Raw genomic sequence first — 21,239 nt, forward strand, 5'->3', positions numbered from 1 at the left:
AGTGGCAAAAGCAGGCCCTTTAAATGGACGCACCTCGAAGGTTCACATTCCCCAAGTGGTTTCATTGCAGCCTGTTTAGCAGCTGCTGATGGAGGCCCTCTATAGTATTAAAATGTTATTCCCATTAGTCACTTTGACATCAAATGTGAAAATAGGGTCCAGGTTAAAAAAAATCAAAAGTTACTCTTTGACATCTTTGACGACCTCTGTGATATTTGCACAACAGCATTTTGCATTGCAGCTGCAGTACTTTTAGCTGTTTTACTGGAAACAAGTGTTTGTCTTGCAGAAAATCACATGCAGATCCCTGGAGTAATATCAAGCAAATACCATTAAATTCCACAGTTATTTTGGAAGAAGTGCAATTATTTCAGCACAGACTGAGATAATTGGCAGATTTAGTTTGCCAGTTTGAAGGAAAACAACTCAATAACTCAACACCTTCTAGTAATGTAAATCCCACTTGAGTGAAGTTATTGGAACTTGAGTTCACTATGTCTAATAAGGTGGTTGTGCTTGCATGTCACGCTGCAGCCACAGGGTGTAATCAAGAGTTTGCATCTCATCTGTCTCGTCTAGCCTGGACTGGTGCTTTGATATTATGCAAACAAGTAAATCCAGCTTCATGTAAGTTTATTCTTGTAAAGGGGACGATCAGTTGAAGCGCTCAGAGCGCTCAAATTTTTGTCTATCACTCTTGCACGAAGGCTATCTCAAATCATTCCCCGCCCTAAGTTCCACTCCTTGGGTTTCCCTCCATGGCCTATTGTGGCCTACACACATTTAAGATCCTCATTTGACCCTTGTTCCATCCTATCGTTTTTAACCTCCATTTCATCCCAGCAGTGGTTGATCAATCCCCAACCTCCAGATATCCCAACACCAACCCCCACCCCCAATTTGCAAATTTGTATATGCCATATTTTAATTATTTGTTGTTCATAATAGTTGGGTTTTTTTTAAACAATTTTATTTTATTTATATTCTTTATGTGTCAAAATGAGTCTCTTATAGCAATGCAGTCTTTACAATAGCTACTGTATGTCCTATATCAGATATGACAGTGATATTAATGCTACATAAGTACATACATACTGCATATATAAAAGAATTGGTTTGGTTCAGGGGATATCTTAGAAGATGTACAGCTCTTTCTTCTCTTTTCTCCTTATTTCTTTTCCCCTCTTCCTTTTCCCCTCTTTTCCCCAGCTTTTTCTGTATTCTCTCCCATTTTGCATCAAGTAGTTCAGCTAGATTATTAATTCTGTGGTCTGTCGTCTCCATTCTATGGCTCTCATAATTTTTATGTCTCCATTTGCTTAGTTGTGGGGCCTCCGGTTTCAAAAAAACAAATGTTATCTGCTGAAGTGCTGCGACTCTTCAAATTGTAACAAAACCATTCCTCTTCAGTTTTTTGTTTTGTTTGTTTGTTTGTTTGTTTGTTTGTTTGTTTGTTTGTTTGTTTTAGAGAGTAGCTGTGGTTAAAAAACAAATGTCTCAATCTTGGCCCCTTAAATTTCATACCACTGTCAGCACCTTAATGGTCAAGTCAACAGTTATTTAAATACCTAAATGTCTTTGTTAGTAATATGGCCCTAAATACGGTTGTACTGCAACATTTCAGAACACAAACCCTCGTAATAAGCATGCTACACTTAATACAGTATTAGGAGTCCACTGTGGCTTAAATCCAAGTAATATTTATAATAAATCTGTAGGGCGTGAAAGCGTTGAAACAAGAAATCATGCAAACAGACACATTCCTGCCAATTATAACATATTTGTATTCCCACTTTCGTTAATAGCACTCAGAGTCAAACCACATCCAACGTTCCTGTTGACAGTTTAAGACTTCATTGCTGCATAATTAGCTTTGAGATGGGGGCTGAAAGTAAACAGATAAACTAATACAAAGATACACAGCCGCTATAAAGAGCTCCTCTCTGACTGATCGCGTCTGTGGCGGGCCGACGCTCTCCTCAAACAGAAGTTGCACATTATGTTTTGCTTGCTGGGTAATTAGGTGGCAGGTTTTTTTGTTTGAAGCGCCCGTGCGTGTTTGGGCTGAGAGCACGACTGTCTCAATGTGGATAGCCTTGCCTGGTGCGTATGTCTGTGCATGTGTTAAGCCCCATGCTCATCTGTCAGCTCGCATGTACCTGTGTGTATGTGTGTAAATGTGTGTCTGCGTGTGTGTACTTTTTTTTGGGCAAATCACCTTCATTATAAATGTGTCTCATTACAGTAATGAGACGATTTCATTATCACTTAAACGACCTTGTCCCTGGTGCTAAACAAGGCCGGCTGTTACAAACCCAGTGGGCTTCTTGAGTTGATTCGCAGCAGGGGGCCAGGCAGGTGGGCGGGTTGGCAGGTGTTGCCAGCTGAAATTTGAATGGAGACATCTAATTGAAGTGCTTGGCTGCATGTGCACCTAAGTATGCGCATGTTTGATTGTGGTTGGGAGTTAACAACTTGAATGTTTAGTAGTTAGGAGTTTTACTCTTGTTAACATTATACAAACACTTGTCGCTTATAGACCTCACAATCAGGTGGATCCTGAGTGGTATTTAGGAGAATAACCAATTAAGAGAAGACAGCAACCACCACTGTGTCACAAAATGCCTACTCATTCATTGAAATGATCCTGCACAGCAGGATCTGGGGAGCAGAGTGTTCTGGCAACAAAGTTTTGACCAAAAATAGACAAAGTCAAAAACTCATGATTACAGTGAGTCAGAACATGAGCAATATATCATGACGACTGTTTCCCCTAGTCGGAGAAAAAGTCAACCAATCAGAGCTTTCCAGGTAAAACTGGGAAGATAATTGTCCTACATAGCAACTTATCAAGCTGCATCCGTGCAAAATAATGACCGAGAAATGGCCACCAAGTGGATGTGACAAGGTGTTACAAGTTGACTTCAAGAAATAAGAACTTTTGAATTGGCTCTTTGATTGTGATGAAAAAGGTGACTACTAACACAGCTTCTGTGTAAGCTGAAAATGATGCTGGTGAGATGGATACCTCGCCCACCAGGGATTAAATTTGGCCAGGGCTGTGTGCAGCTCAGCCCCAACACTGACACCTCCATGTATTTTTCATTGGAGTATACAAATGTGTACTTTGGTGGCTTGTTTTATAGTTAATGCCACTAATTAAAGGTCATTTTGCCAGCCTATAGAGCACTGTTAACCCAAAAATGTTGGGTGCCCCAAAGTTTTTTCTTAGAAATGTATAGTATGGGTCCCCAGCATTAAGAAACTGCCAGATGCTAACTTGCATGTGTTGGGCAATTTGCATAATTTGTCTAATTTAAAAATAAATGTACATAATTGCTTATAATGACAGTACTTCAGCAACTGCTTGTCCAATTTGGACATTATCTGGGTGGTTTGGGGGGTTATTGATGATGCTGAATCCATTTCCAATATTTTCAAAATTTAAAATTTTATTCAATTCAGACATGTTAGAGGACACTGGATTTCCTGGATTAAACAGGTAATTTACTCTATTTTATGTTTTTGTAATATATCTAAAATAACTTCAACTAAAAATTATACAATATTGAGAAGTAGAACATTTGTTTTGATTGATTTTTAGACTCTTACTGTCTAACTGATAGCGTATTTGTATATTTTTTTGCAAATTAGACAAATTATGCAAATTGCCCAACATATGCAAGTTAGCATCCGGAAGTTTTTTTAATGTTGGGGACCCATACTAAATATTTATAACAGAAAACATTGGGGTACTTAACATTTCTGAGTTGACTTTGCTGGCGAGTAGACTGTTATACCATTGCAGTTATTTTGATTTCCACAAAAATCTTGTTTAAATGTGTTATGTATCTCAAAATACATGTTTGGTGATTCATTGTTCTTAAAACAGGGTGATTGTCGTTGTCCATAAAAAGACAAATATTCAGCTTTAATTTGACGGAGCACATTGATTTTAAGACATTGCAAAACATAAACTGTGAACAAGGACTCTCAAGTATCCACAGAATGCATTTTCATTTGGACCACATTGAAAATGACCGTGCCAGTTGTTCCCTCGCCAAAACTTAGCCCAACTATGAAGCATCTTTCAGCCCCTTGCTGACAAGCTATGCCAACATTATTGGAACCAATGGATGCCTTATGTTGTCCAGTTTTCACAAGCAGAACCCTCTTAAAGTCAGTAACGTTGACCTTCAGTTACTTTTGCCAGGGGAGGCTATTGGGCGGGATACCCTGCACATAGGCCTACACTATATTTTCATGGGGTTTCCTTTTTCTCTTTCAGTTTGTCTATCATACAGATCATACAGACCTGTGACCTCAGTCTAGATGGTGGTAGTGCACCTTAAAGCTGGTTGCCAACTTCATAAAATGTAAAAAAGAAGAAGAAATCTCAATCCAAATGTCACCCATTTACTTACAGACCTTTGTAAAAGCAACAACAGAAAGTTTGCTGGCCAAGCAATGGGGTTTGTGCTGGCAGAAACCAAGTTGCTGCACCTGATGAATAAAGGTACATACAGCATCCTTACGGATGTGTCAGGAGCTACCGCCTGCTCCCCTTCCGGCGAAGTAGTCAATGAGTACAAAGCCATAGGATAATGTGTTATGATTTTGGCTTTAAGTAAAAGAGTTGGTGGTTTTCCTGCAATCTCCAAAGGTCACTTCAATTATGAAGCCTGGGATCTTTTTTTATCCACACTACATACATACAGTACATGCTCAGCCACACACCCACTCACTCTTCCCTGAGCTCGCTGTACCTGGCTGCCACTAAGATCTCCTCTCATCCTTGCTAAGCACTCAATCTGTTTGGTGAGTGACCTTTAGTTGTTGGAGAGCTTATCTTCTGCTTTTAAAGCGCCCTGCACCCCTGAACTAATCCTTCGAGCCAAACACTGCCGCCCTAATCCCCACTCCCTGAAGTCCTCATTCACTCTTTGCTTTCACTCTAATTGTCTTCAAGGCACTTCAAAGCTCACACAGGTTAGTTTTTCCTTAGTGAGTTTTTTTTAGTATATGAGTGACTTTGCTGATCTGTGGGTGTATGCATGCATCATCACCTCATCCCTGTACATCTGGGGCACTAAAAGCTTGGTCCCAGTAAACCAGTGTGTGTGTGTGTTTTTATGAGTTTGAGCTGCATGGTCGGGCAGGGACCAGTGACCACGCAGCCATCAGGGTGCATTTAGGAGGATTGCCACTGTGTAGGAAGGGATCAGGACCAGAGTCAGAACCAAAGCTGCACGGGCAGAAGCCCAGAATCAGCATTCAGGAGGTTAGCCTTGTGTGTGTTGGTTTGTGTGTTCGTTGGTGTGTGTGTATGTGTGTGTGTGTGTGTGTGTGTGCACCAACCCCAAGGGTAACAGTTCCTGGTCACAGTCTGTGGATGAAAGTAATTGCCAGTGGAGGGCAACCTGCAGCTGAGGCCCAGAGATGGTGTGTGTGTGCCAGTGTGTGTATGTGCATGAAATTCAGGGCTGCTGCTTTTGTCCAGTGAGCCAATACTCCAAACGCACTGTGTATTCCTGCGTAGACACAAATATGCAGTGTTTAAAGTGGATTATTAAGAGATCCTTTGTCATTGCTGTTGTTGTTCTCACTCACTATACGGCCAATAATGAGTGCGGGTGCATGCGTTTTGTTATTTTCAGTATTGAGCTAGATTGCGTCCCCTCCAGATATTTAGTATGCTGCTTCTCTACAACAGTCTCAGGTTCAGTATGAGGCTCACTTTAGCTGGATGACAGTTAGACTCTCGCCCCCAAATGTCTTCAGTTAGTAAAAAGTTTGCCAGGTCGATCTGGTAGAATGGGTGTGGGCGGCCGACTCACTGTAGGCCCGTTTTCATGGATGACTTCCTCTCATTCATAGCTGACCTGAAAAGTAAACCCACCTGAAATCACTTTACTCATCTTTTTGAAGCTGTCCCATAAATCTTCAGGACTAAGATTAATGGCATCTGGCCTCCTGGTTATGATTTAAGGCTGTTTAAAGGCTGATGTTCTATACTCACCTTTAGGTTTGACCAGATTTTAAGCATGAAAAACAAGTCAGCATTTCCCCACCCCACACAGATTATGGAGCTAACCCATATTACCATATTTAAATGACATGGTGTGTATGTCCTTAGATGGGTGGTTTTACTGTGGTTGACATAACACTGCCATTGTAATTTCCTGATCTGAAATTTGCTTCTTTATTTGTTGTGCTCTTTCGTTAAATTCCCTGTTCGTAGCAACTGTACAAGGTTGACCCGTTAAAATGTTATCAAGTGTGTATCCTTTGCCTTGTAACCTTATTTATACTTATCTATACCTTATCTATACTTATGTATACTCACTGCTCAGCCATTTTGTGTTTTCACTACTTAGCCACACGAGGGCGCCAGCGTGTCAGTCAACATATTTATTTATTTATTGTCTCTGACATACTCCTTACTCCTGCCTGCTGTTTGTATGGTCTATGAACTGTTGAAATGAAATTGCCCTTTGCGTTAAATAATGTAGTCTGAACTGAACTGAAGTTTCACATGAATTAGGGCTGCTTTGAGGAACAGGTGGGTGTTGTTCATTAATAAGTGGCAACCAAGGTTACAACGTTAGTTAAGGGATGTAACCACGAGTATTTTTGTAGCCGTAGCTGTCGCTCTTTCAGTTTTCAGTTCATGTTAATCTGAACATATTGGTCATCTAAAAAGGCTTGTTTAGCAATTGGTTGTACCTATAGACCCTCAAAAGAGTTGAATGTTCAGCTTCTCTGGTAAGTATTTCTTGTTCAAAATTTTTAAGCCTGTTTTTTTCTTAGCAGAAATTAGTAACATCACTTTTAGCCATAGCTGTAAATGCACTGTGCTAATCAAACTAGCCACTAACATTGGGCTAACGCCACCATCGTGTCCAAATATTGTCACTTCTTGCTCCAAAAATCCAAGATGGACACAGCCAAATTGCCAAACACAAGGGCTCCAAATGGTAGTCCACAAACCAATGGATGAGGCTACATTCATTATTTTATACAGTGTAGGTGATTGGCTCAGCTGTTTCAGAGAGCTGAGACCAGTGAGATGACTAACTGAGAGTGCATCTATTGATCGTTACGCCCTCTGATTGATAGTCGCTTCTATTAAGCCCCAGTAACTCCTCCTCTGTAACCTACCCATCTATCTAGTTTTTGAACCACTACATTAGTTACCACTACACTACTGCCCTTTTGTACTTTACAGTGTAGGACCAAAGGGGAGGGTGTTCAACACTGTTCATGTACCTAGACTGACCGCTCTGCATTGAATGTTGCATTTGCATGATTTAAATTGGGCCCAAGGTGAACTAGTATTACACCCATCTCATCAACTACTACTATACCACTGCCAAACCTTTTTTGTACTTTATGTTCTTCTGCACTTTTTGTTAAGTTCCCATGATTTAAATCAGGCCCATAGGCTGGCATTCAGTCCACGCTGGGTGCACACTGTCTCTTATCCAAAAAGTGCTGGGATGGGCAACATTGAAACAGGACGGAAAAGAAAAAGCAATTAGCTGCTTCTTTTAATCCATAAAGCGGTTTAATTTCCACCAAACCAACTGCTGTTATAAATTACTAAAGTGAGACTAAGACAGTATTATTTTAGTCTCATTTGATTTATTTTTCATATTTGTCCTTGCAAATAATAAGCTAGTATAAACCAAACAGAACAGTAGATGCAGCAGAACTGCTTATCTTCATGTGCTGCAGGCTGCTGGTTTACTGTAGCACATTTTGTACTCTCAATTAACCACTGCAGGATGTGCATAATTTACAGTACACCAATGTGTAAAAATATTTCTATCTATAATTCTATTTTTTTATGTTTGCATCCATAATTAAACTTCTTATAATTCTGTACAGTCTAGGCTGTTCAATGAATGAATTTAACCGAAAACTATTTTCTTTAGTCGATGCTCAATTAATAGAGTACACTATAAATTGCAGGAACAAGAGCAACAATAATGGTTTTTACAACAATAATAATGCCAAAGCAATGTGTCAATTGTTGTTCTGTGAAACCACCAGCAGAGGGCCACCAAAACTAACAATTAACATCACACAGTCCCCCTCAAGACTGCAATAATTTGCTGAAATTTAATATGAGGTTTGTGGCAAACAGTGAAATTGACATTTTCCCCCTTCTAATCTTTTATGAATTCTCAAGACAGAAAGATGCATTTGTTAATTTGTGCCATATTACCCCCCCACCCTCTGAGCTTTGGATGTTTAAAATGAAAGCAGCCATGGATGTCCACAGTATAAATTTTACATTAGGCTCACAAATTAGGAGTGCACCTGCATGAAAAACATTAGTATGGAAAGTGTTTTTTGGCAATTAATGTAACATTGAAGCACTGCTGAGACTACTGAACCAAACTCGCCATCAGTTGCACAATTACCCGGACAGTCTCCAAAAAAATGTTGGCCAGGATGGGAGGACAGGAGAGAAGAGGCAGACATGCAGAGTGACAGGCACCGGGAGCGAAATAAAACAGAAATCAGAGAGCAATAGACCGAGGGACCATGTGGCAGAGGGCTCACACCCCGGGGCAACTTCCGATCTCTCTCGAAGCCACTTCATCAGCGAAACAAGCTGTCCTCTTTCACCAGAATTTACGTCAGCTTCACCCAAAGGTCAGGGCGGGTCAGTCATTTGCTGAGTTACCTGGAAGTGGCTCATAGATCACCAGTCAATAAAAGAAAGGCACAAAAAGCGTAGGTGGCTGATTACAATAGTACTGGTTGCTTTGTTGGAAGCACAAAAGCCGCATTGGGTTTTAATTAAAAGTCATCCCAGGTGAACAATAAGCAGGATATTGCCCAGGTAGTCATCTTTTGTAGCAGAGGGGGGTGTGGTACGGGACATCGGGTCTCACATGTGGATGACTGGAGCGGTGTCAAATGAACACCACTGGAGAGCCGACAGGTGTTCACAGGACAGAAAATCACAAGGGCGACATTATCAGGAGCATTCATATAGCACTTGTGACTCACACAGAGCAGGTAAAAGAGGCATAATGCTGAGGGGAAGGACATTGTATGACAAATGGGATTGGATTGCTAATAAGATTTTGGCTCAATAATAGATCAATGGGGTTCAGGCAGCATGAGTAATGCATGTGCAAGATAAGTTGGCCAGACTTCGACTCAAGGACAGAGCGCAGTGTGTTTTATGTTGAGGGTTTACTTTAGTTGGTGTTGTTTAAAACAGGTTGAACTGATCTAATAGTCGGATGTCAGGGTATGTCGGCATTGATCAGAGGTTAGCATTAATCGAAATTCCTATTGCATGAAGGTTAAAGTGATGTAAAGTCCACAAAAAATACATTTGATGTGCAGCATTTTCCTTTGCCGGGTCTGTATGTGGGGGGAATAATTTGTCCCCTGATACTGTAACTTAGAAAACGTAGTAATTCTTTCTGCAAAGAGATGATGAGTTGCAGCCAAAGGAGTAGATACAAGAACTTACATCATGTTTATAAAACCTTGGATTTTCAGAAAGTAAACATAATATTAGAAATAAGGCCATTGTTACAGATAACTCGTAGATAAGAAATATAGTTTGATACAAGCATCATGCCACAGATTTTAAGTATTTATAGTATATTTTTAGGGCCCAATGCCGAACAGTGAGAAGACCCTCTTCGACACTGGTTAGTATTTGGCATACGGGTGTGGCAAAATGGCTAATGTGTAACTTCTATGGTCAGTTTCACCTAAAATCACGAAATTCAGTTCAATTATGTTTCATACCCAGATGCACAAAAAAGCCTCTTGGACCCACCCCCGAAACCGAACAGAAAGCTGTAAATTTTGAATTTTGTGCTCATTTTTGGCTATTTCCACCAGGTCTCTTTATGCTAATTAGATTGTGCCTTACCCCCTGTTTGATTGGCTCCTCCTCGGAGGGCGTAGTCAGCCATACTAACTATGGCTTTGATTATGCTAATTTGAATGTGCCATCCTATGTGTTTGATTAGCTAAGTACACCTTTCGAGGAGGAGCCAATCAAACACGGGGGATGGCACATTCCAATTAGCATAAGGACAGAGCTATAACTGATAGTTTAGCTGCTCTTCTTTTAACCCTTTGAAACCTGGACAAACTGGCCTGAATCTTTGATAAAACATTTCACGAGCAAGGACCACACCTCAACATGAGAATCATTTTGACGACTTATTGACATGAATGGAAATTGGTATGAACATCGATGTTGAATTATTGTGGGACGGATGGTTGAATGCAGTGTGGGGAAGCTTCGGTGGGGAATTCGACATGGCTCCCGGGCACGACAGACCCCTAGGGCCTTACGGAGAGAAGGACCGCTGGAAGTATCATGTAAAATAGCTCGCTCCAGGGGACAAACTCTCTGCGTGTATTAGTCGATTTTCACAGAAATGAGTGACCGCTTTAGCTGGTGTACCACAAGTACCCTGACATACGTGGGGGTGCGAGGGGTCTTTCATTGTTGCTTACAGCTTTAAGTGGAAATTGATTTTCTCCATGTCAGTGCAATGCTTTATTATATTCTTTTTCTCATGAAACTTCCTTGAATGACCCCAAACTGTGTTTAAAACCTCAATTTGTCAAGTAGCTTTAAATTAAAGTTTTTGGCTATGAACCTTTAAATGATCAAACCAGCACATATCTCTGGCATTTATCCTCATATTGTATTTTGCACCTAGCTTTAAATTTAGAATTTTGGTTATAGACCTTTGAACTATCAATACAGGTGTGCTTAATTCCCATTGTAAGGTGCTGGAATCCCTTGCTGCAAACTTTTGGCTTGATGCGTGTGTGTCTGTGTCTGTGTCTGTGTGTGTGTGTGTGAGGCTGACAGCTTGGCTGTGTTTTTGAATCCTTCTGATGGACCAAAGTGTACAGAAGCTCTTTTAGGTTGTGTGTGAAACTAGTAAGGGAATTGGTTTCAGAGAGCATTTCAGGACAAAATGAATGTTGCAGCACATTTTTTTGTTTTAAAGCTCTAGTATCTTGCACCTCAAACCTAAAGGGAAGTAACGCAGCATTTTTGTATTTCCGTCCTTTCCTGTCAGATCTTTGCACTCGACCAGGTAGCCATTGGCACCTGTTTTCTTACACTCTGTCATACACTTGGAGTGTGTCGCCCTGAGGGGAATGGGGATCAAATCCGACACCTGCCATGTTCCCTGTACTGCCGTGCCTTTGCATCTGGCTGCCATGCTTTCACCTCTGCCCTCTTGTCACAGTAACAGTGTAAAAGTGGAAATGAAAACAAAGCACCACCCATACTCTTGAAACAAAGCCCTGCCACAATGAACAAAAGAAAGTGTCTGAAAGAGGTTGCTGGGCATGCCTCAAATGTGTGACATTTTAAAGAACGATTGGAATTACAACCATGAAACTCCACTCTGCTATGCTTCCCAGCCAACAGCAAAATACAGGATGAGTGTGATAAAAGTATGAACAAAAAGGGTGAAATTAAACAAGTTGCTCATTCCAGTTACACTCAAAACAGTTCAGGTCTAATGGGCTGTGGCACTTCTTTGTGTTTTTGAGTAACCACCAAAAGAAAAAAAATCTAATAACTACAGTACACAGCAGAGCACGTCATTACAAACCATAAATCATTGCTAACCGAGAAAGAGCAGCAAGGTAGAAAACAAACATCCCTGTCAGTGAAGGTTAAAGAAAAGCATGTTTCAACAGGAGTAATGTTTTCAGTTGAGACTACACGCTAAAGAACATTTCCCACCAGGACTCATAATCTCTTATATTAAAATGATGAACAATATATGTATATTTAAAAAGAAAATCAATTTAATGACCACAAACTGTGCATGAAACCATAAGGAGGATTTTGTACCATGGACCATTAAGCTGTCAAGATGCTATTGCTAGAAATGTCGCATATATCTCTTTATTTTGCCTTTAGCTTTTCATTAAAAATGTTAGCTATGACCCTGTGAACTATTTAAATTACAAATTGTTTTAAATGTCCCATGTCTCTGTATTATGTATTTAGCTTTGAATTAAGGATACATGACAAGGACAAGGACACAAAAAAACAAATCAAATTAAAAAAATAATAAATAAATTAAAATAATAATAATAATAATAATAATAATATCTATTTTGCATTTAGCTTTATTTCAAAGGTGTCATCTATAGTCCAATGAACTATCAAAACTCACACTGCTTTAAATGGCATATGTCTCTGTGTTTTGCATTGAGCTTTAAAACTAAGGGTTTTGGCTATGAACCCTTGAACTATCAAAGTGCTGCATAGCTTGAAATGGCTGAAATTGCCTTTATTTTCATTTAGATTTACATTTAACGTTTTAGCTGAGGTCGAATGATCTATGAAAATTCTAATGGTACTTATCTCTGTATTTTTCCATTTAGCTTTAAATTAAGGATTTTGGCAATGAGCCCCTGAACTGAGATACTACATTGCTTTAAATGGCACTTAATTCTGAGTTTCTCCATTTAGCCTTAAATTAAGGATTTTGGCCATGAACCATTTAAATATCAAGATACTACATTACTTTAAATGGTACTTATTTTCTCTATTTTGCATTTAGCTTTAAATTACGGGTTTTGGGCAATGAAGCATTGAACCACAAAGATGCTTCATTGCTTTTAATGCCACTTATTGTCTATATTTTGCATGTAGCTTCAAATAAAGGATTTCGGCAATGAACTTTTGAACTGTCAAGATATAGCATTGCTTTAAAAAAAAACATATCTCTGTATTTTGCGTTCAGCTTTAAAATAAAAACATCATACTCCTTCATTGCATGACACCACAAGGACAGGTTTGACTGCCAGAGCGTAGCGATCAAATAGTCTACAAGCCTGGACCTGAGTCAACGAAGGAAATTAGCATGCTCCTCTCATCTCACATGTTTGTCAAAAAGGCAGGGTATGAAACTCCATCAATGTTAAGTCATTGTGCTAACAGAAGGCAGAAGGGGCTGACCTTAGATGGCATGACGAAAAGTGCTGTCATCAAAAGACAAAATAACGAGCATGTGTAAATATCAGCCAAGTTGCACGTGTTTGCTCTCACACTTTGACTGACAGCTATCACAGTATGTACTAAATGCAAATGTCATGCGAGTTGTTTACAGTCAAAAGGAGATGGTGTCTTGTGATTTATCCTTTGTAACCCCGTTTCCATCTTTTCCTCATCAAACAAGTCTGACCACATTATGGAAGTGTTGCTACGGTTACCATGAACGGACATCTTTTGAGACTGAACACATTTTAAAGGACAGGTGATAAGAGAATAGAAAGTCAGCCATGTGTCTCTGGGTGATTTGCCGCTCCATTGTCTGCTGCTTCATGCTAACAATAGCTGAGTGATAGGAGATGAGTAGCATTATCAAACGTACACAGACTGAACTTATTTAAGTGACTCAACCATGCTTTCCTTGCTACAGCTGGCTTTCTGTGAACAATACACCATCTGATATTTAAAATGCAGTTGTTAGGAAATTATTCTTATTTTTTTTTTTCAATTGCCAGTTCCTGCCAAACTTCCAGTTCAACATCAACCCTTTCCATGTTAGCGATTAGGATATAGGTTAATTTTTTTCAACGCATCGCATCAGAACAGCATTTGTGTTAATCAAAAGGGGACTTGGTTAGACAACAAGAGCCCGTGGGAAGCTATGGGGCAATTAGTCGAGCTAAAGGAACAATCAGGCTAACTACAAGGGCACTTGGGTTAACCAGAGGAGCACTGATCTGACAAGAGGAGCACTCCAGGGCACTAAATTGCTCCTCTGGGAAAAAATGAAACATGTAAGTGTCCCATTAGGACACAGACATACGCACCCAGGTTAAATAAGCTTTAAAAGCAGGACACTGCAGCTCTCAGCACACCACTGACAACAGCGAAAAATGTCTGTTCCTGCACTATATAGAAACCCAATTGTTTCATTCTGATAGACATGTGGCATGCCCCTTTTATGTTTTTATCTTGTGCTTCAGTCAATAAAGGTGCAATATATTGAGTAAACATTAAGTTTCTGAAAATGTGGATTCTTCCAGCATTAAATTTGAATTTATCAGTGATTATCAAAGTATGATACAGCCTGCTGTACAATACATCTGGTCTTGGTTTCGAGCACTGACAGAATACAGTGTTTACTGACCTTAATCCCACACAGTGCCAGGCTGTGGACTTCCAACACAATCACCAGAATAACATGTTTGCCTTGTAGTCCTCTGCAAACCACAGATATGTTAGGTTTGTGCACTGTTCAATAGTGAAAACTTTTCAGCAATACTGTGACACAAGTGTCGCTGGGCTTAGGCACAGAAATTGCGGGGTTATGGTAAGGAAGATGTCATGTTTTGACCCAAAACACCTACATTTGGTGTTGCAAAAGCTGTAGGGAAAGCATGAAAAACAGGGTTAGGTTCGATGGGTAAAACAATGATGGGCATTCCCATGATGTGTAAGTAACAAATGCCAACTTTCAGTGGCTTAAATGTCGCTGTTAAAGCAAGAAAGAGTTAATAAAAAAACAAACTTAGTGGCTTAGTGGCTTAAACACTGCTGTTAGATGCCTCAATATATTGCTAAAAAAACACCCTGGTTTGGCCACTCAGATGCCACTGGTAAATGTTGCAGTATGTCAGTTTAAAGCACCCTGGTTCAATGGCTCTAACGCTGCTTAAAAAGCAGGGAGGGTCCATAAAAATCACCCACTTTTTGTGCCACAAATGCCGTTGAAAATGCTGCAAAGGGTAGCTAAAAAACAGCCTGTTTTGTTGTTTGTTGTTCTTGAACGGTGGTCTGCAGCTTGGCAGGCATTTGGCCAAGGTGTCAAGCCATCCACTATCCCCTCCACCTCCCAATAACAGCTCATATACTATGTCATAATGGATTCTAAAGTTTAGTTTGGAAGGCCTGTTTCTGGTGGGTCTCCTTTTCTGACAGGAGAAGCAGTGAGGAGTGAGACTAAATTTACCCAGTCTGGGTCCTGGCAAGGTTTTTTTTTTTTTTTTTCCTCATAAGAATCCTTGATGCCAAGCATGTGAGACATCTCAGACTGCAGCACACAAATTGTGCAGCGTAGGACTGTGGGTGGGCTAGCTCCTTGGGCCAAGACAAAAAAACACACATACACACACAAACGCGAGAGGATCTTCCATTATTTGGGAAGAGATTCTCATTGCAGCATAAGCAAAAGTCGCCCCTGTCTTTCGAATGTCATCAGGCAGCAGTGTTTTACTCCTTTGGCTTCCTGCATAGCGCGCTACTCCCATGAAGATGAGTGATGGTGACATGAGAAGTACCAAAAGTAGGCGCAGGGAAGATTCGGCGCTGAATGGGTCGCAAATTCTGTATGCCTTGAGGTCCAAACAAAGCCAAGAGTTTTTGTTTCCTAAAATGCAGCAGCAAATATGACCTTGACAGTAGCAGAAAAAAAATAGGCAAACAGCTGTGGAATACATTGATGATAATTGTGCATATTGTTACAGAGCCATTATGCAAAATATTATGTAAAAATCTCTGTTTAGCAAAGGAACATTCCTCAGAAGACACTCAACTTTCAGAAAATACAAGAGTTGCCTCAGAAAGCTTTGACTTGAGAGCTCTTAAATTATGCATAAGAGCAGTTGTAACTAAGAAACTAACAAACCAGATACTCACAATAACAGAATCTGGAAAGCCCACGTCTAACATGAGAACAGTCGTCTTGCTATTGCTGTTGGCTAATGCCGTCCTGCCCTTGTGCATCTCCAGGTTTCTCTTTCAGCTCCAAACTCGCAGTATATCTGCTGCTTTATCAGACGAGTGGGAGGCATGCAATTGTGTTGATACAATAGCTGCTGTGTCCCTCCAATATACAGAGGTAACAGAGAGGTAATGTTGTACGCACTACTGATGGGAAAGGCTTGTGGATGCAGCTTTTTCTGCTGTTAAGTATATGGTGATTATTTCAAAAATAGGACAGATGTGTTTGAACAGTTGCCAACAGACGGTTCCTTTGTGAGTGTCACCCTACTTTCTCGTTCGCTTTTAGTTTTAATGACGGCATTCAGCGTACAAAATGTTAAACCCAGATGCATGCATTGCAGCCTAGGGCACTTGACTCAGTTACTTAAAGCCATCAAACTATAATGCAGGGAAATTGTACAGTTCCCATGGTAAAAAAACAAACATTTTAAAAAAAATAACAGCTTCCATAAAAAGAATTAATTCAGCTTCAGCATCTGTGTTGACAGCCTCGACTAGAGCTACTGTACGACTAATTGCTTTCAATATGTTGCTGCTTGAGTTGCTGCTATGCCAGCACTGCAAGATTATGTAACGTGGCAAAGGGAAACTCTCAAAAATCATGACACATCCAAAAAAACAGGCCCAGTTGTCACAATAGACATTCAGCACCGCCTGAGAGACACTTAACAGGATATTTTCTTGCTACAAGTGCAAACTATATACACTAAATACAGCTTTAAAACATAAGTTGCACAATATTCTCAAAAGCTACACCAGACTAGTATTTGTGTTTGGGAATATCCCCTCAAATAATAAACTATGCTCACAATGTCCTCCAATATATCGATTAAAAAATATTAATAGAATTGTTTCGCTGTGCTATTATAGGCAACCACGGGCTGCTTCCGAAATAATCATTTGCAGATGTTATTCTAATCATAAATAACTGTACCGATTTCCTAGTAGTAAAATAGAATTTATGATAGTACTGTGGTCTGGAGATTTTTCCAGGGCTGAAAAATTAAGCTAATGTTGAAGTGCCAAAAAACTGCGGTTTCTTGAATGGCCACTTGAGGCTGGCTCTAAAAGTGAGTCACTCTCCGAAGACCCCCATGTTAAAATACCAACCTTTACGGCAGAAATAAACATGTTTACAGCCTGGTGCAAAACCGGTTTTGGTCTTTATAGCTAATTTTCCTGTTTTTGACAACTGCACAAAGAGTGAATTTTAATGTAACTCACCTGTTTAAATTCTTTTAAGACTTAAAGTTATGAATAATTAGGGGTGTGGCAGCTTTTTGGACATGTTAATTAGGTTAATTGTTCCTATTACATAAGCCCAGATTCACAAAGTATAGACATAGTCATAGCTGTTGCTGCTTCAGTGTGTTTTCAGTTCATGAAATTAACATTTAAATTAACACATTTTGATTGCCTAAAAAAGTCTTGTTCAGCGTTTAGTTGCATGTTTTGTTTAAATTGTTTTAAGTCTGTTTTTTTCTCTCTCTCTTGTGAAAATTAGCATTATCACAGTGAAACATTGCTGTAAATGCACTGTGCTAACCAAGCTAGCAGCTAGCACCAGAGTTTGCGTCACTCTCTTTTTTTTTCAAAAATAGTCACTTATGGCTCCAAAAATTGAAGATGGTGATAGCTCCACAACAGGAGTCACAGGACTATGTCCATTATTTTATACCGTCTATAGTTTGTGCAAGTGGCATTGCCGTATCCCAGCAGAAACCATACACTGTAAGCTACTTTCTCTCTGTTTTATTACTTTCATATGTAGTAAAAGGTGAAAAACTATGTGTAATGTAGGCTATATTACTGTCGACTGTAATAGTTTTTGTCGTGTTAGTGGCCTATGTCATATTATATGTCATTAATAAGGTCATAAAAAAGTCAAAAGTATAAGTCTTTGTGTGCAGCTGGCTCCCTGAATAGATTTATGTTTTATAATGCTCTGTAATGGTCCGTTAAGCTGTTGAGTTTGTTGAAATTTTTTGGTCCCCCCAGTGTTAAATAGGTGATTACAGCCATGAGACCTTCTCGTTGTGCCATAAGACCTTTTGTTATTTCGTCCCCCCTCTGTCTGCTCAGTGTTTTGCGATCGTGCCACAGTGTGAAATGTGTTGCACAATGTGTAACACGACATTTGCATTGTAAACATAGTTTTGAATAATGGCTTTGAATGAAGTTATTTTTGTTTTTCCACACTCTTTCTTCTCCAACTTCCTCTAAAATCTAACACGCACCACATACCCAGGAAGCTTTTGCATAAAGTGTGTATTGATGTCCCATCTGCACGTTGGTACAGCTAATGTTTAATTTGATAGGGAACAAAAAGCATCGTTTTGTGATCAAACAGCAGATTTAAAAAAATAAACAAATAAGATGACAGCTACATCAACACCCAACGTGGACCTAGTCCTAGTGCACAAAGGCAAATACAGATATTCATCTTATCTCTGTTTTATTTGTTATTATTAGTCCGTGTGATAAAGCACCTGGACTGCCTTAGAACAACACATAAAGAACTTGCTGACAGTGGTGCTTAATGGCTTCGTGGCTTTCATTAACAGGAAATCCACTGTAGAAAGTAAAAGAAAAAAAAAACATTTTTCATTAGGGCGCCACTGAAAGGACACAGTGTATTTACCCTGAAAGAGAGCAAGACACTAAGCGGGGGAGTTATTTACAGAGCGACATTGCAAAGCAACTTTTAAATACACCCTGCTTCCTTTTAAAACAGTATCACTGCCATTTAAGTAGCATGCACTGTCAGATGCTGATTTAATTTTGTCTAATTGCGTAAATATGCAAGCAGAACAAACCCTCAGATGATATCAGGTTGTGTAAATGAATCAGCAAGTGATATATCAGCTAACTTTTTTCAATCTGTAATAACTCCTAAGGGCTCCATTACAAGCGCTCAAGTATTTTCAAGGTTGTAATTTTTCACTTTCGCTTCCTCAATCCTCAGAGCACCTCCTTTGAGAAGATCTATGTGGGTTGGGGTCACCGGTGAGGACTCGCACCACTCTATGATGTTCCAGATGGGAGGTAAATTTACACTAATCCTGTGACAAACCCACTTGGCTTCACTCGGCAGACACTAAAATCACACCGTGAGGGAGGCATCCGCGGCACATCTGAAAGCGATCAAGCAGTAGGCTGCGGAGAATTACAGCCGGGAGTTTAGATGCAGATGAATCTGTTGCTGTCCTGTGTTTTGATAAATCGAGCTTTTTAACACACAGAAGCGTGAGCTAAAATAATGACATACTTTTTGAGCTTCTGCACCACAGGGAGGTCAAAGGTCAAGCTGAGCTACATCTCAGCTGGAATTGTTTGCACTTCACACTTTTGTTCAAGGACACAGACCAGCTTGAACCTACGTTTGCTGCATGATAGAATGCACTGATCCCCAACAAAGACTTTCTACAAATAAACTGCTTTATTTATCCCTTGTACTTAGTAATTTTATGATATTTCTTGTTTTGCAAATGGTTTATGAGAGTGTGCAATTGGCTGATTGGATGTTAATCTGTGGTTTGGATGCATCCATACATACCATTTGTTTAGCATTAGTCTCATGTTTTAGGCATGGTCCTGCAGCCGGGCTATTTAAAGCCCATCAATGCAAGTTTTCTCTTTCCTTGCTATTGTAAGAACCTACAAGAGGAGGAGCTCTGTATAGCTGCTACAGAGCTTCCCCAGCTGTAGAAAATATAACCAGATAGAGACAGGGAAAACCACGGAAGTTAGATGATTTTCCCTTCTAAATAAAAGTGCTAGATTTTTAAAAAATATTTTTATAGTATTTATTTTTTAAATATACGAAACATTGAAAAAAATCTCTTTGGATTTTTAAAAAATTACAATCAGTTATGGAAATAAATTATATGCTATTTCCCCGTGTAGATAAAATTGCTGGATTTACAAAACATATTTATTTAATCATTTGTGTATTCATTTATTTATTTATTTACTTGGAACGAGACTGATTTATCATTATTTTCTATATACAGTTATGAATTATGGAGTTAAATTCTATGCAAATTGTCCTTCTAATTAAAATTGCTGGGTTTTCCTATTTAGTTATTTTGGAGAGAGAGGAACTGAATGGTCTTTGTTGATGTTTTGTTTTGTTGGTTTTATTCGTTTGTTTGTCTGCTATTGTTGCTTTCTTTTACAGATGTCAAAGACGGAAATCAGTTGTAATTTAGGTGTGTATCTTGTGGAAATCATGTGAAAGAGGCGCAAAGGAATAGGCGCACAGTGAACTTAAAATCAGTTCTGTTCTCTGTGGGCTTTTATTGTAAAAAAGCACCGGAAGTCGTTCTGTCTATTGTGCGTGACTTGACGCAGCTTCCCGTCTCTGTGGTCCACCTCTACAGCATGCAAATTACGGAGCAACTCCAATATATCGCAGATTGGTAAACTACACAGAGCGCGCGGCGCGGCGCGAGAGCTGGACACGGTGCGCGCTTCTATCATTTAGAGTGGACCATAAAAGAAGAATTTATAGATTCTTTTTTTTTTTTATTTTTGTAACAACTACAGTGTTTTGGGGGGCTCGAACCTGCAACTTAATCATAATTAATTCTTCGGAGGCTGTGGGAGCAGAGCGACTCACAATCATCCCGGGACCGGAGAGCACCGAGAGCTCCTCGCGCAAAGGGAATAATTAGTAGCCCAGTGTGTGACATCGGTGCCAGACCCGAGAAAAGACTGTGGAGCCGAGAGGACAAGTGACGGAGCCTGTGAAGTTTTGTGTCAGCCGGCTTTTTGAAGCACCGGGGGGAAAGTGTTGTGGAGGTTAGCCCCTCTTCAATGCGTCGCTTCGCTGTGTCTACTGATGGACTCTGCACGGTGAAATTTGGAATAGCCTTACCCGGTTTTCATCACTTATAGACGGTAAGCCACGAAGAACAGTCCCTTGTGATATGTCTGTATACATGCATCTTTAATTGTTACTTTTTTGGAGCCAGATGGGCTTTTTTTTTATCATCCTGATGTATTATGACACAGCTAGGAATCCAGGTGTCCATTACAGGCAGGTTCCAACTAGCTACAGTATGTTTAACGACAGTGCACCCCAGTTTTCACCATAAAAAAGTGCATTCCTGTGAAATGCACAGTACTGTGTGGACTTACGTGTCAACACAAAGCACATTATTAACACCGTGCTTTTTACAAGGAGATAAAGTGGTGCAAAAAGTGCTCGGACTTGACAGGAAGCTAAAAAAAAAACAAAAAAAACCCCTGAGTTTTCCTGAGGGGGCTCCATTACCTCGAGCACACACCTGGCTATTTGCCACGCGCAGTTACTGTATCCTACGGCGCTGTGCAGGCTTATGGTAATCAACACTGATGCTGTGCCTTTACGCCGCTCATTATCGCCCGCTACAAATCTATGAAACTGTAAGTGGCTCTATTTTTCTTTGCAGTAATAACATCTGCTCGAATGCGCAGTTTTGTGCCCAAT

General features: G+C 39.9%; 1 protein-coding gene across 3 annotated transcripts in view; it reads left to right on the forward strand.

Moving 5' to 3' along the window:
• Positions 1-21,239, forward strand: part of slitrk6 (SLIT and NTRK-like family, member 6) — a 159,093-nt gene that overhangs the window by 119,275 nt on the left and 18,579 nt on the right. For 2 of the 3 annotated variants that reach the window (XM_042512838.1, XM_042512839.1), the window contains exon 4: positions 18,732-18,811. The gene's annotated coding sequence lies outside the window, so the exon portion shown is untranslated. Of the gene's footprint in view, positions 1-18,731; positions 18,812-20,208; positions 20,669-21,239 lie in introns of those variants that run through there. The other variant, XM_042512837.1, reaches the window with a different exon arrangement.

Source organism: Plectropomus leopardus, chromosome 24 (genome assembly GCF_008729295.1).
Source record: "Plectropomus leopardus isolate mb chromosome 24, YSFRI_Pleo_2.0, whole genome shotgun sequence".
NCBI classification, from domain to species: Eukaryota; Metazoa; Chordata; class Actinopteri; order Perciformes; family Serranidae; genus Plectropomus; species Plectropomus leopardus.